Genomic DNA, 16,683 nt, shown 5'->3' on the forward strand with positions numbered 1-16,683 from the left:
GCGGTTGAGATGGTCGAGCTGCAGGCGCGAAGTTTGACAGTAAAGTTCCATGGTTGGCGGCAATAATCTTGCTAAACGCTAAAGGAGGTCGAGCGGCAGGAAGGGAGGCGAGATGATGCGATGGAAGTCGGGCGAAGTACCTGATATGCATCCTTAAAGTGTCGACTTGAAGATACGTGTTGATGGGGTGGTCACGCGCGATGGCTATTGTTGCTGTCGTGGGCGCACATCTGGGAAGACCAAGGCAAATTCGCAGAGCTTGAGCTTGTACAGATTGGAGGGCACGGAGGTTGGTCTTACCGGTCCCACCCTGTACAGGTAAGCTATAGCGCAGGAGACCGAGGAACAGTGCGTTATAGAGTTGGAGGATCGCACTCACAGACGCACCCCATGACTTTCCCGCAAGAAATCTGAGCACGTGGGTTATCATGACTAATTTCCTTTTTAGGTAGGAGATATGAGGACTCCAGGAAAGGTCTCGATCTATTATCACTCCTAGAAAGCGGTGCGTCTTCTCGTAGGCAATTGGCTGCCCATTAATTCTGATTACGTAAAGTTTCATTGCTTTACGCGTGAAAGCGACTATAGAGCACTTCTCACAGGACAGCTCCAGACCTCGTGCTCGAAGATAACCTGATGTTAGTGTGGCCGCTTTTTGAAGTCTGGCCTGCACCTGGGGACGCGTCGCTCCTGATGACCAAATGCATATATCATCTGCATAGATCGACACATGGACGGATTCCGGAAGGGTATGAACCAGGTCGATGAGCACCAGGTTAAATAGAGTGGGGCTCAAGACTCCGCCTTGTGGTACGCCACGGTAGGTGTTGCGTTGTGATGACGCACCGTCCTCTGTTTGCACAAAGAATTACCTGTCCTTCAAGAAGCTGGATATCCACCGAAAAACAATGCCGCCTAGGCCGACATCGCCCAAGGCGTCCAGGATGGCTTGATCGGTTGCGTTGTCATATGCGCCTTTAACATCCAGGAACATCGCCGCTGACAGTCTCCTCAGGCTTTTTTCGTGCTGAACAGAGGAGATAAGATCTATGACGTTGTTTATAGAAGAGCGTCCGCGTCGAAAGCCTGCCATAGCGTCAGTGTATAACTTGTAGTGTTCTAGATACCACTCTAGACGCGTCAGCACCATCCTCTCCATCACCTTTCCTAGACAACTGACCAGAGCAATGGGACGATAAGAGGCCACGTCAAGGGGTGATTTACCTGGCTTCAGCAAAGGCACAAGGCGGCTGGACTTCCATGCAGCAGGAACTTCTCCTTCACGCCATGAATTATTGTACACGTCTAGAAGTGCATGCCGGGCTGTTTGACCGAGGTTTCCATGTATGTCACCCCGTCAGGCCCAGGCGATGAGGAACGTCCGCACGCTGCCAACGCCGCCTGCAACTCCTCGAGGGAAAACAGATTGTCCATACGAGAGTCCCGCGAGATTGGAACATCACGGGGATCACGTGTAGCGAACGATGGCGGTAGACCAGCAACCTTGAGACAGAAGTCCTCCGCTACGTCGATCTCTCTGCGACCTTGGTAGAGAGCCAGACATTTGAAGGGGTGGCGTTGTTGCGGTGATGTTCGAAGACCACGCACTGTTCTCCATATATGTGACAGGGGTTTATGCGGATCAAGGGAATCACAGGAGGTTTTCCATCTTAGAGACTGCAGGGAGTTGATCCGACGCTGGATCTTCTTCTGTATGCGTCTCGCCTCCCTTAGGTCGTAGCTGGACTTGGTGCGCCTGTACCTTCTTTCCGCGCGACGGCAGACTGCTCGAAGCCGCTCCAATTCTGCTTCGAAGTCAGAAAATTTAGGAATAGGCCTAAAAGATCTTGTGGCTTCTTGAGCAGCGGCGTTAATTAGCTTCTCGAGGTTGCCAGGCAGACAGTCCTCGATCTCTTGGCAATTCTTCTCCATGAGCAACGTGTATTTAGGCCAGTCGATGTGATGAAGAACTGTAGTAGAGTGTGACTTGCGTATGCCGTCGATTTTAACATATGTTGGAACGTGGTCACTGCCATGCGTTTCGTTGTCCGTGAACAATTTCACACTGGCACTGAGGCATCTTGAAACAAAAGTTAAGTCCAGGCAGCTGCTGTATGTCAATCCGCGCAGAAAAGTGGGACTGCCATCATTTGGGCAGCAGAGCTCATGGTCCGAGGCGAAGGATAGTACACGTCTTCCTCGTCAGTCCATCTTTAAGCCTCCTCATAGCGGATGATGCGCATTGAAGTCGCCGGTATTAACCCATGGTCCAGGTGTCACTGTTAAAACTGCACCTAGTCTTGCGTTGTCAAATCGACTCGAAGGTGAATTGTAGGCACCTACGAGCGTGAGTGGAACGTTCTTGCATTTTATAGTCTAACATACGTACTGATTGTCGTCATTAGGTGCCACTGGGTGTAAAACATGTGAAATCGCATCTGATATAAACGATGACATTGCTGCGGTCGCTACAGGTGGCAGACATGAAAGCTTCATTATCGTGATAGGCGGATGGCGCTCTCAACGTTTGGTTCACGAATGACGATTATTGGAAAGTTGTTCTTAAAAACAAAGTTAATCTTAACCCGACATAAATCACTATATGGAAATAAAGAAAAGCAGGCACAAGGTGCATAGCCATGCAGGGGGGGCAAATTCCGCCCCATGCGTTCGCTCATCACCACCAACAAAACTCAGAACTATACTTTCTTTTAGAATAAGTCTGTTCGAGTTATATCATTAAATAGATATTTCATTGTCGCTGCTGGCGCCGCAGAGAATGCATTTAAGAGCAGCGCTATGCTCAGATTAAGGAGAAACGTATACGTCGCTGTACCTTCCCATTGCATTTCACTGCGCCCAGTGAAAACGGACCGGTGCTGTGCCTGAAGGGAAGAAGAGGTAAGAATTACGCATTATTGCGCGCGATGATCGCTCTGCCCGTAGCGTCTTGTAATGCGGCGGCGGTGCTGTCGTTGCGAGGATCTCCCCGCCACTTGGCCCGATGCGGGGACGGGGAGAATGGTGAACGCACACTCTGACGACGTGGCTGCCGTTAGCGGGCCGGGGTTGCGGCCGTGGTCTTCACGGGGATCTTCGCGCAGCCCGGTTTCTGCGCGGCAAAGATTATTCTTCGTTTACTGGGAGGTGGAAGAGGTACTGCGGGAAGGTGAGGCGCCACAACTGCGTTGCCTCCTCGTTCATGACCTGCCTCCTGTTCGGGGCAGCCGGGAAGCGCCGAAAACGGCGTCCATTCCTTCCATGTTGCTTCGCTAAGCCGAAGCCCTTTTGGGGTGGCCAGGGTAATTTCTTTTCCCTTCAGCCGGTGCCAGGCCTTTCGCAGATTCTCACTCCTGCCCTCATTCCACCCTTGGCTCCCACTCTTCCCAAGCGACCGATGACATTAAGCGTGCGTGTGGGCGGAAATCTCGGAGCCACCGCGCTCAGTGTTTGCCATTTCAGGCTATCTGGTCTTGTTAGAGAGCGTGCTTTAGATCTCGAGCGATGCGAACCAGGCGCCGAGAGCGCTGGGCGCTACCGCACCACACACCGCCTGCGACAACAGCGCATACACAGCCTCGGCGTGCTCGTCATGCGAACAGAGAAAATGACGCGCGGCAATGCGGGCTTTTCGAGAAATAAAGTAAGCGTTGTAATGAACGTGTCAATGCTAAACAAAACCTCCCGTCTGGAACAGCTCAACATCACCCACTGAAATGTCCAAAGCCCACGTATACAGATTACAAGTAGTAAAAATAAGTGGATGTTTTTATAGCGGCTACCTGAAGTTAAAATTGAAAACGCGTTTGCGCCTTGTAAGCGACCATATGATAATGAAATAATATTATAAAAAGGACTAATAAAAGGATACGGCCAACAGCTAAGCTTAACTCTAAACTGTAAGCCTGTTTCTCGCGTTGTAGTAACCGTAATTTACCGACTTCAGTATTTCGAAGGCACACTTGGAAAACGAGGTAACGGTGTAGTGGAGTGGTCTGGACTACTTTTGAGCCCCTGGAGTTTCTCAATGCGCAATGAAATATCTGTACTCGGACGTCTTCGCGTGTCACGCCCCCTACAACGCGGCCTATGCGGTTGGGACTCGAACCCGTGGCCTGGCGCGCAATATCAGAGCATCATCGCAGCTGAGTCGCCGCGGCAGTATAGGTATTTATTGAAAGAGTACCTTATCGGAGTCTTTGAATCGTGCTCTTCTTTTCGCATGCGTGTGGTCTCTGTGTGCGAGAAGCTTCAACCAAGAGCGACCGCCGTGTTGCAGTTCAAAATCATTTCCATGATGTATCGAGCCTATAAACACCAATAAAACACATCCGTGTAGCAACCTTGTACTGAATCTTATATTCAACTGCTCTTGCAGTGTATACAGCGTGTTCTTCTTTCCATTATAGAGATTTCTTATTTTAAAAAAAGCCTCCCGGACAGAACTGTTTCTTAAAGAAAACCAAACCTGTCGTTCTTGCAGATGAGTTGCTAGACGGGGCAGACATCCTTTGCCGCGAACAACGTAAGTTTCAGATGACTAATAAAACAAAATTTGTCAACATACTAATTAGAACCTTCGGGGCAGTTGTTTGTAAGGCAAATTTGGGGGCGGTCACATTTTAATGCACCATAATTTTTGAAGAATCTTGTAAATCGCACAAAATGCGAGATATTCTAATAGAATTTCAGCGCTTTATCCAGGCGGTATGGATACCGAGCGCGCCGGGAGCACAGAAAAGGCAGCGTCAATCATATCACGTCGGACAGAAACGCCCTGTCACGAGCAGCGTGACGAAGTTTGTGAGATTACGGGGTCTTACGTGCCAAAACCACTTTCTGATTATGAGGCACGTCGTAGTGGGGGACTGCAGAAGTTTGAACCACCTGGGGTTTTTTAACGTGCGCCTAAATCTAAGCACACGGGCGTTTTCGCCCCCATCGAAATGTGACCGCCCTGGCCGGGATTCGATCCCGCGGCCTCGTGCTTTGCCGCCCAATACCATAGCCACTGCGCAACCACGGCGGATTGCGACGAACTTTAAGTAAAGGTCGTGGCAACTCACGGCAGGCGCTTAATACAGCACGCTTTTCCTCGTGGCAAGCTTCTGCCGCCACTTGGCGTATCGGTATTTGCCGTGACATGCTATCATTCAAACTTCGTCGGTCAATTTATCACGAGGCGTTTCAGCCTGAAGAAATAACAGTGCTCATTTTTCTGCGCTCCCGGCGCGCTTGATTTCGATATTGCCTGAATTGAGCGTTGAAATTCGATTATGAATATCCATAATTAGATTAATATCCATTAAAAGAAAGTGAGCGTGCATTAACAAGCGACTATCTTCAAATTTGTTATAGAAGTGACTGCCACCAAGGTTCTAATAAAACAAGATAATTAACAAATTTTGCTTAATTAGTCTGCTGAAAGTATGTCCGCCTCACTTTACAACTCCTCTGAGAAATGCCGAATTCGCTCCAAAATAGCCATATTATAAAAAGAAATATGCATAGCAATTCAAAAAGTATCACCTGTATTCGCAATGTTCATGACCTTGAGCAGTCGAGCAAACATGTCGGCCGTGTCCAAAGCTGCGTCGACGCTCGGCTTGAGCTCTATCACATCTTTTTTCGATTGTAACAAAAAATCGTGGCGTTTTGTTGGAGACAAACGTCTTACGTTGGCAAGGCACTTTGCGAGTGGTGGCGTAAAAAGAAAGAAAAGACGACGCAATTGAAGATATCGGCCTATGCTTGCAAAGGTCTGCTGTAGAATCAGAGCCGCAAACTTCTCGGTCTATTTGCGGTCGTGTTTGCATGGAAGTGGGCGTTAGTGGCTCTGGATGTTCCTGAACAGCGGACATATAGGAGAAGTGCAAGCATGTATGCGGCACGCTGATATTCTGCTACCGGTAAGAAATATCTTAATTCGTCATTTTGCGTGATACAGCCAACTGATACGAGTGTAACCGCGGTGCCTCGCTTGCTTTTCAGTGTAGAAATGTAAACGAGTACTGCGTATAAGGCGAGTGTATGTAAATAATTCATTTCGACATCTTGTTACAAAATGCAGGCGTGCGCGTATATGTGTGCTAGCGAAAATTCCGAACGGCTGTCATGCGCGCGCACTTTATAACGGGAGCCGACACTTCGCCGTACCGGTGATTCTTCGCGTCAGAGGCTGCAAGCGGGCGTAACGATTAATTGTGAACTTGATAAAGCTCCGCTAGGCTGATGTTAGGATATAAGTTCATCTAATCGGTAAGTTAAGGCATGGTATCTTGGTATTGTTCTTCATTGCGAGTTCAAAATAAATGTTTATTTACTTAGCATTTGCATCATTTAAGCTCATAGTGTGCTTTCTTAGGAACGGCCTTGTCGAGATACCCGTATTAAAGTAGCAAGGTGGTCAAGTTGGTAAGCATGCCTGACCTGAGCTACCGGCATGAAATATGCCTGGGCATCGAAAAAGAAGTCGGTATACATTAGCCCTGCTGGGCTGTGGAACTGGCAGAGCTGTGCCGTGTTATCAGGCCATCCCTCGTATGTTATATGTTGATTAGGACAGCATAAATATGTTGCTAGGCCAGACTGAATAGTCGTTGTCTAGGTGCCCTGCTATGGGGGGGGGGGGGGTGTACAACATCTGTTCGCAAATGAACACACCTCGTTTTGCCAGAAACGGAGAATAAAAGCCGCGACCTTTGAAGTAAAGTGACTCCTCAGAGTTTTTCTGTTGTCTGCTAGAACCGGCCGTGCATTCATAAAGAGTGCTCAAATTACCCACCTGCGTAGAGCGGACTTCATCAGGTCCGCCCGTAATATGCCACTCTCTGTATGCTATCGTCTGCAAGATGCATGAAGTTGGTGAGGTTTGCCGACAATGCGATCAAGAACGTGAAAAACATGCTGAAGAATGTTTTAGGAAGTCAGTCACACTTTCATGCAACGCTTTTCGTATAATACAAGATTGTTATCGCTGAAGCAAGTTCCGTCACACTCGCACAAAGTTAAATGCTGAATGCCATGGCTGATTCTATTAAAAGTTGCTAATCGCCTTAGTACGAAAGAACGTAAGGCTTGCCAAGCTGTCTGTAGAGCCTTATATCGTACTACAGGTGTTATACTTGTGCACTGGCCTTAGACTGGATCTCGCATGAAGCCATAATATGAAAGTTTATTTTGTTGCATGGAGATCGTATGCAAAGGAGTAACCACGTTGTGTGGTTTAAAGTAGAAATACCCGCCGTGGTTGCTTAGTGACTGCAGTGTTGAACTGCTAAGCACGAGGTCGTGGGATCGGATCCCGACCATGGCGGCCGCAATTCGATAAGGCGAAATGGGAAAACACCCGTGTACTTATATTTAGGTTAAAGGACCCCAGGTGGTTCAAATTATTCCGGATCACCCCACTACGGCGTGTCTCACAATCAGATCGTGGTTTTGGCGCGTAAAGCACCGCAATTTATCATTTAATTAAAGTGGAAATTAATAAACATAGGAATCCTTAGGGTCCCCTCACCAGGCTTCGTTGGAAATTTTGGTTACACATTATTAGTTGTAAAGTCGCGTCCAATGAAGCGTTCTACCACACACGTCTTTCAAAATAGTTGGGTAAGAGCGGAGGTAGGAGAAATTGGGGCCGGGTTGTGGGTTGGCGTGTATTCGGGGGCTTCTTTCACGCACGGAAAAACAATTTTATATAGCACGTATTGTGGAACAGAAAGCTGTATCGGGAGTTCTTTATGTCGCTCGACAATTTCCTCATGTACACTTCTTATCTAACTATAATATCTTAGAAGTTGATTAAAATATTTAAGACTAATTATCTAATTAGGCGGAATGGAAAAAAATCAGTATCTCCAAGCGACAGCAAACAAAAGTACCTTTGTTCTGCCCAGCTACGCGGCATCGGTATATATTTAAACTGGCTAAAATTAGCTGGGACACCATGCATATAGATAGATTATATGTGCGTTGAATGCAGGTACCAGCTAACGCGTTTACATAACTCCTGTACGAACGCCAGAAAGTTGATCTGTGCAGTTGGCAGGGATTCATGTTAGAAAAATGTTATGCGTGCGGACTCAGGAAGAGGGAAACGGAGAACGCAAACGGCGCTTGCGTTGACCGTTTCCCTCTTCTTGTGTCCGCGTTTGCACGCCTTACTTTTTTTTAACATTGACACTTGTATGCTGACAGACGAAGTAGTGGCAGAAAGCGCGCTTTGGTATTGCGTCATAAAATAATAAATTCCTATATAAAACCTGAACATACAATGTCGGCTTACAGGTATCTCTAAGTACACCGGCCTGTTAATAGAATAGCGCATAATAATAAGTGGATTTACTTCATTTTCTCTGATTTAGCCACTGGTTTGTGTCAGTGTCAGAGGTAGAGAATATTTAAATGTAGCTAGATATGGTGTCGTAGTGCTCTGTGCATACACCTGTCATCGACATTCTTTATACGTCGCCTGCGTCCTCGCCTGCGTCTTCTCACTCACTCACTCACTGACTCACTCACTCACTCACTCACTCACTCACTCACTCACTCACTCACTCACTCACTCACTCACTCACTCACTCACTCACTCACTCACTCACTCACTCACTCACTCACTCACTCACTCACTCACTCACTCACTCACTCACTCACTCACTCACTCACTCACTCACTCACATGAGTATTTTTGACTATGCAGAGCATCCCGAATTGGTACTGTTGCACATTATATTTGCATTTTGATGTACATTGCTGTATATTATACGTGTTTGCGTTTATGTTTATTGTTTTGGTTTATTATAGCGAGAAACGGCTCTTCATTGATTTAAAGAGCCTTTATTGTCCCGCGTCCTTCACTCTGCAACGGGAAAAATCTCGGGCCAAATAAAGAAAGAACTTATGGGGGAGTCGAAATCCAGTCTCCGAATAAGAACTACTTACACAATATAAAATTTTTATATCCTGCGACTCTTCGTTCGTGTTGTTCAATCAGCAGCCATGTGAGAGCGTCACCTTCAAGAGAAAGCACAAATGCCCTGAAATACTGTACTCGTACCAGAATATTGACTTCCTTGTTAAGTACTCGATAATAAAAAGGAAAACGAAAAACCTAACAAAAAAAAAAAGAGTAAGATGGTCTCTGCTGAGTGCACGCCTTTGGTCCGCACTCAGAGTCCTTCAAGAAATAAACCCGGCGCGAGTTCATGTCGTAAAAGCCAAGACATGCAGAGGAAGCAACCCTTTCTATTTTTGGGAACAAGCGCATTGCAGCAGGACACTTCAACAACAGGTGCGCCTGGTCGCACGCAAATCCGCATGCCTGTTCAGCGAACCGATATGTACGCACGTATTAACCTTCAGCTAAGAGAGCAGCAACAACAAAGAGAAAGAGAAGAAAGGCCATCGATTTATTTCAGTTCAAAAATGTTACGCCGCAAATACACGAACGAAATAACTTTTGCTGAGTGGTTATAGGTTTCCATTAAAGGCTGGCGAATCGGCTAAACAAAGAATATAAGTGATAGTTAGTCTCCACCTTCCAGCAGCAATTAGTGGTAAAGTCAAATGCGCTATTTGGAGTAGATAGCTCGACAAGTGATCGCCTAATTAGATAGCGAACTTGCTACCGAAACCGGGGCAGAATTCATAAAGCTTTTCGTTAATAAGTGCTATTTTTCATTGTCTGGCTGCCTTCGTTAATAATATATTCAGCATCAAGATTGGCTGAAATTTTCTCTTACGAACAATTGTATCGTAAGAATGTTTTGCGAATACGGGCCCGGGTCTTTTAACAGTCTGCGTAAACTTCTGTTTACACAGACTGTTCACTTATGCGCAGTTTACCCTATATGCACTTTCTTTAATGCGATATATTAACATACTCTTTATGCACTGTATTCCTGTGTGGGTTGCATACCACCTGTGCTTATATCCTTGACGTGCTGTTACGTAACAAAACGTAGCTAGCGCCGCATCAAGGCTCTACATCAGGGAGCCACATCAAGACACCAACGTCTCATCTATACTCTTTTGGTGGAAGACAGCTCGTCAGATTGGTCGCGAATTTTGTTAAGCACGTTGCTGCCATTGAGTGAATATATATTGGGTCCTAAAAAAATTTTATTGCAATATTGGAGCGTTGTTATAGCCGAAACAAGCACATTTGTATGCACGCACACGCACGCACTCACTCACTCACTCACTCACTCACTCACTCACTCACTCACTCACTCACTCACTCACTCACTCACTCACTCACTCACTCACTCACTCACTCACTCACTCACTCACTCACTCACTCACTCACGCATTCACTCACTCACTCACTCACTCACTCACTCACTCACTCACTCACTCACTCACTCACTCACTCACTCACTCACTCACACATTCCTTCTCTCTCACTTATTTGCTCTAGATTTTGCTTTGTTATGCAGGGAAAACAAATATAAAATTTCATTGGAAACATTCTCAACCCATAAGCGTCATTTTCTCACAAACGAGAAATGAATCAAACCCAGACCTCTGCATTGGCTCTTGAACAGTATATATACAGCGGCTCTCTTTTGTCGTCTGTGCTATAGCTTGAGCTGACAGACGGTCATATGCATTCAGAATAAGAAAACAGTGCTTACCTTAAAGCGGAACGTTTGTTTTTACTTACTACAACGCAGTGTGCTATACATAGCCAAAGCTCACTGCACCTTCGCCGCGCATCACGCTACTCCGCTTCATCGAAACACGGGAGAGCAAGATGTTACTGATGTGAATAAGCAGTAAAATAATGTACCATGCGCCATGAGCATGCGCACACTTTTCCAGTTTGCCAGCCTGCAGAAATTGCGAAACTTTACTCTATGTGGCTCGGCAACTCTCTGTAATCAAGAATTCGTAGCCCCAACTTGTGGTGGTCCGAACAAGTCCGGCAGCTCAAATTATGTAATTAACAACGAAGTTGCAGTCTTCTACAGTGTTCTCATGGCAACGCATTCTTCGATAGTAATTCTTATACCTCATTCCCTGTTAATCATGTCATTACCGTTCATTCACCTGTACGCTCGTTCGCAGTGATAATTATATGTGTCAGAGGTAACTATACATTTACTCATAGGTAATTGGATTCAGCTCATGTGAACTATATTTATCACTACGCTTTCGTGAGGCTACGAAAGCTTCACTGAGCAGAAGCACTTTCGAAAGTCGACACATATATGTCATGGCTTAGGACCAGCTCTGAGTCGACTCTCTCTCTCTCTCTGATGACCCGTTCATTTGCATGACATACTTTCTACCTTCTCGCGCCGCAGTCTTCCAAGCGTTTCGAGACACGTATATATATATACATATATATATATATATATATATATATATATATATATATATATATATATATATATATATATATATATATATATATATATATATACACGTCTAGGTAACGTTACTTCCTATATTTCATTGTGAAGTCGCCGTTGGCTCAGTCGCTGCCATGCCGAACACCTTCTTCCATACGCGGTTTCAGAACTACTGTAAGAAAAAGCGCTATTTTTCCAGCGATACTTTTTTTTTTCGTTCTTGAGGAACACAATAAAGGAGTACGAGGACGGTGGTGAGAGGTGTCTTGGCGTTGTTGAAAGTTTAAAATCTGACAGCGGACTGTGTAGCCTCACTTGAAATCCGCGACAGATGGGGAGCCGCTCGAACGATGTTGGAAGACGAAACTTGGGTTGCTTAAGGAAAACACTGTACTGCGTCTTTTGATTGGGCGGTACATCACGTTTCTTTCTTTTTTTGGTGTTACCGCGCACGTCTAGCACACCCGAGTTTCTCGGACGTACAAGACATACTTGGTGTCGTGTTTGTTACGCGCGGCGGCACTGAACGTAGTCGTGCTTTATTCCGAGTACTCCACGTGTGCGCGGTAACTATTAACTGCCGTCGTCAGAGCACTATAGTTACATTAACTGGTGCTGAAGTAAGCGCAGGATGGCAGGAGGAAACTGAGGAAAGAGGTTTATGAAGGCATCGGTGATATGTGTCCCTGGAAGACCCGTCACTCACAGCATCTCCGATTAATCACTCCCCTCAGTCGCATTCCCCACGTTGCTGATGACAGCAGCTACAAACAAAGGTGACGACGGTTTTCCTGGATTGACCTCTGAGTTGAGTCTACTTTACGGATTCTGAAGTCAGTAAAGTGTAAAAAGACACCAGTAATTTCTTCTGAGGAGCCGTTCACCTTTTATCAAATACGAACAGTTTTTCCTGCATTGTTGCATACATTTGCGTTCAGGTGATTCTCAGCCAAGCAGGCGTTTTACTGCTTGCAGAATGACCGAGACACAACTTGCTTAACAAGAACGCACGATGGTGCCGCTTTCTAGCACTTCTAATTGTGCAGCATATCTAGTTCTTTTTAAGTATATTGCCATGTACGTATACTGTCTAAGCTTCATTAACAGTTGCCTAGGTTACGTGTAAGATAGGGCATATAAATAAATAAATAAGTAAATAAATAAATAAATAAATAAATAAAATGAGTTGTCCAATAGTGGACCAAGAACATTGTATTACGTAACTTAATTAGGTAAACCTGCGCACACCGATGCAGCAGAGTCTCGCTTTGTGCTTTTGGGCACATCCTATGTATCTGTCCCCAATACGACGTCGAACGTGAAGCTCTCCGGATAGCACTGAACCAGCTGGACTCTAGACCATTTTCGGGAATGAAGATCCTTGGACCCTGGCCGTACGTGTCGATGGCACAGAAAGCCACGAAAGCGCTCTTGAAATACCTCAAGTCGACAGGTCTGGGGAACCGCGTATAGACTCCCTTCGCCCCCCTTCGCCCAGTGCAGGGTAGCAAATCAGACGCACGTTTGGTTAACCTCCCTGCCTTTCCTGTCTTCTCTCTCTCTCTCCACGTGCAAAGCGACAAAATATGAAAAGCAATAATTTTAAAGAAATAATGATGGCTTCTATCACCTACTTCGAACATATTCTACGACTTAGATCAGAACAATGAATAATAAGATGGCAGAGAGAGAAATGAGAAGGGAAAGGAATAAGATGGCAATGTTTACATAATATTCCTGTTCATCCTTATTGAAGTAGAATTGCCCGAAACACGAATTCGAAATGTGCGCTTGTTAAGCAGTGTTCTTCAATCACGAGTAGAAGTGAATAAAAATTCAGAGACTTACACACGAGCTACAGCTTACAACCGATGCAGTGTTCTAGAGTTTTTTTCCTCACATGTGAGATTACCGTTCGGAGGGCCGATACATTAGTGCGCTTTAGGAAATAGCGTTGACGCACACACCGGCACGTCGGAGTACATGGTTAAAGCAGAACTATTTACAAACAAACAAACAAACATACAAAGAAACAAACAAACAAATAAAGTTAGGGAGCGCAGACAAAAAGCCTTCAACAGGCTTGACTGGGTCCTTACCCCCTAGAAATGGCATAAAGCGAGAAGAGCGTGGTCTAACCAAACAAGTTACAGATTTGTAGTACGTATGCATTGACAGTAAAGATAGAAAATAACTATGTTTGTCTAGCGCAACAATTAAGACAACCATATATAAAATATGTAAGCAATGGCAAATATCAGTTTGAACAGAATATATAAAAAAAGAACAAGAATAAGCTTACTAATGAAGTTAGAATACAGTGCTAATAGATCTAGGATATACAAAGATATGGGTAATAAGTAACGCAAAAAGAAACAAAAAAGTAGTGGCGACAGCTCTTGAAGGATGAAAAAGTGCGATTCGGAGGAGTTATTTGAGACGCTGAGAAGAAATACTAAATCGGTTTAGTCGGATAAGAGATTACTTGAGAATTATTTGGTTAATTTCGTGGCAATAACTTGACATTAGAAGAAAAAGAATGAAGCTTAATGTTTCATTCTTTGAATTCTGCGCCATAAGCCACGTGTGTTTGTCAGTGCGATGTCACGGATATTAAAGTATAGTTTTTCGTTGTTGTTGTTTCGACCGTTGGGGGGATCAGTAAAAGTTCTTGAAACTTGCTATGCGGCAACGTTTGGCTTCTTTACCGTACATTGCAGTGCATCTTTCCCGATAAGCCATTGACTAGACCCGAAAAGATCCTCGGAAAATTCATTATGCCACGGCTGGGTAGTGCGGGAATTTCCCGGTAACGTCGCTACCAGTCTTGTCGTTCTTGCGTCTCTTCTGGCTTACCAAGCCTTCCCTCGTGGTGAGAGTGGCTTTTTTGTATTTTTGAAGCGTAATTAATTTATACAGCTCAAGTACATTTTTCACTTTAGTGTTTCTTTAAAATCGTCGAAATCAAACAACGTAAACAGAACAAACGACCATAGAATCAGGCAACACGAGCGCCGTAATCACAACGAAATGTTTTATTACACTGACTAGACAAGGTATACATACATACAAAGGTACGTGGTGCATGCAAAACATGCAAGCGGCATCGGCAAATCATGCCACTCATAAATTGTGTACCTTTTTGTTGTGCGAAGCTGGAAACGGCTGGCTAACACAGAATGAAGAATCTTTATAAACTCTTAATCTATCTGTGTGATTATATAGTTTTTTATTCCCTTCGCGCTGTTTGATTTCGACGATGTTAACCTTGCGACGCTCTGTTTTATTGCTTTTTTTTTTACAGGAAAGAATCACGCAACAAGAGGATCTGCATTGTGGTTGAATACAGCGTTACAAAATTTTGCAGCTATAGCCCAACTGTTCTCGTCTGCGTCTGCTGATATTTCTGCGTGCGTCTACGTTAGTCCGTGCTTTTCTAAAATCGTTCTACTGTTGCTTTGTATCGATTAGCCACTTCAATGTGGATAGTTGGTGCCTTATTTCAAAATATTGTGCATCCAGAAATACATGGGTGCTGAAACTGCAAAAGATGATGACGAAAGCGTGTCACGCTATTCAGGTGAGAGCGTAATGAATTCTGCAGGAGCGGCGGGGGTGAAGTCATAGCAAAGCAACTGGCTTACGGTTCGATGGGTCCAGCAAGACAACCGCCAGGGTGCTTGTGATGACGTTGAAGGGCTGTGATTGTCGGACGGAAGCCCGTCATGCATTTCAGGGTCACACCTCGAAGCAAGCAGACGGCCAGGCTCTCTGACGGCAAAGAAAGAGGCTGGCCTTTAATGTACTATCAGTGTTCTCTTCAAATTTCACAAATCAAATTTACAAGTATAAGGCGCACTTCTCGAGCAACTGGTCGAAGAATTCAGGGGACAACATAAGCACGGTACCAAGAAACAAAACATATATGCTCTACTAGTCCGTCGACAAGTTTTGCATAGTCGGAGAGTCTTTGTCCAATCGTGGGCTCCGGTTTTAAGCTTCATTGGGCTTTAGTGAGTAGTTTATTAGCCAGAAACTGCTTTCTGACGACCGCAAAACGTTTTTCTGTGGATTTGAAGTAAATAAAACCCAGGTCTAGGAATTCATATGACCATTCCGCGCCATGTATATGTATAGGTAAGCACTGTGACCTCTGGTCTTAGTTTTGCATCATGTTATACAATATTGCTAAGTGCGTGATTCGCCTCCTCAAAAGAATGAGCACGCGAGCTCATAGAAAAGCTACTCTCTCGCTGCACAGGCCCACACCGGGTACGTCGTGCCGTGACTGCCGTTACATACGAGATCGTCCCCGTTGCCCCCATGCACTATCTCATCTGCATCCCAGCACAGTGCACGTGATGTTGCACATGTTGCACGCCTGAAACCTTACCACTCTGCCCTAGCTACCGATTTGTGGACGCGCCGGGAAAGCACTTCTGCCGCCGTGAATGCCACATGCGTTCGGCTCTTAAAAAGGTGAGCATGCTCGGCTGACGAATACGACGACAAACTGGTCGCCTGACTCGAGCTTCCAGCGACATTGCCAGCGGTGCCCCTGATTTTGTAAATATATCCTGTAATAGTCTTCACTTTACATTACTGCTTTACTCCCGTAACAATACATACAAGAAATAAAGCCGCAACAGGCATAACAAAAGTCATTGAAGCACAAGAATACCACCTGAATGAAAAGCAAATTGTATCACAGTCCCGTCTCACGGCGCGGCGCATATCCTTGTAAAGTTTCCTAGTCAAGTTGGACATCGCTAAATGCAAGCAATAACGTACATCTGCCGTATAGGTAAACGGGTAATCAATGCCATCAGGCAGCGCTGTACACTGTCTGAGTGGTGTCCTAGCTTTTGCTCCTGACGGTGCTCCACATAGAATGCAGGTTTCACGCTTTATTTTCGGCCGCGATACTTAACGCGCTCACTTCGATAGCATTCTTAAAACGAAAACAAATACTGCTCTTTCAAAGTGCTTTGATAGTTAGTATGGAACGAAAAGGCGAAAACACGCCTTTCGGCCGTCATTGGGCCGTCATTGGAAAGTAAGCGACACTAAAATAAGCCGCCACAAAAGCGCGAAAGCCATAAGGCACCTCTTCAAGGAAAACAAACAGAGGCTGAGAGAAAGATAGAGAGAGCAAAAACAGTCAACAGGAAGCGGGCGCTAAGAGTCGGCCACTTTGGCTGAGAAACACGAAAACAACCTCGGAATTGGCAATCCCTGGCTGAACGGTAAAGAAGGGAAGTTAAAAAGAAAAGCTAACCTCGACACAGCGCAATTGTTCCCTGGCGTCGTATATTTCGAGGAGAAA

General features: G+C 45.4%; 1 protein-coding gene across 3 annotated transcripts in view; it reads right to left on the reverse strand.

Annotated features, from left to right (window-relative positions):
- The window catches only part of Oamb (Octopamine receptor in mushroom bodies), a 783,118-nt gene that overhangs the window by 121,230 nt on the left and 645,205 nt on the right, over positions 1 to 16,683 (reverse strand). For all 3 annotated transcript variants that reach the window (XM_075672144.1, XM_075672127.1, XM_075672136.1), the window contains one exon: positions 15,002 to 15,128. The gene's annotated coding sequence lies outside the window, so the exon portion shown is untranslated. The remainder of the gene's footprint in view (positions 1 to 15,001; positions 15,129 to 16,683) is intronic.

The sequence above is a fragment of the Dermacentor variabilis genome, chromosome 1 (genome assembly GCF_050947875.1).
Source record: "Dermacentor variabilis isolate Ectoservices chromosome 1, ASM5094787v1, whole genome shotgun sequence".
NCBI classification, from domain to species: domain Eukaryota; kingdom Metazoa; phylum Arthropoda; class Arachnida; order Ixodida; family Ixodidae; genus Dermacentor; species Dermacentor variabilis.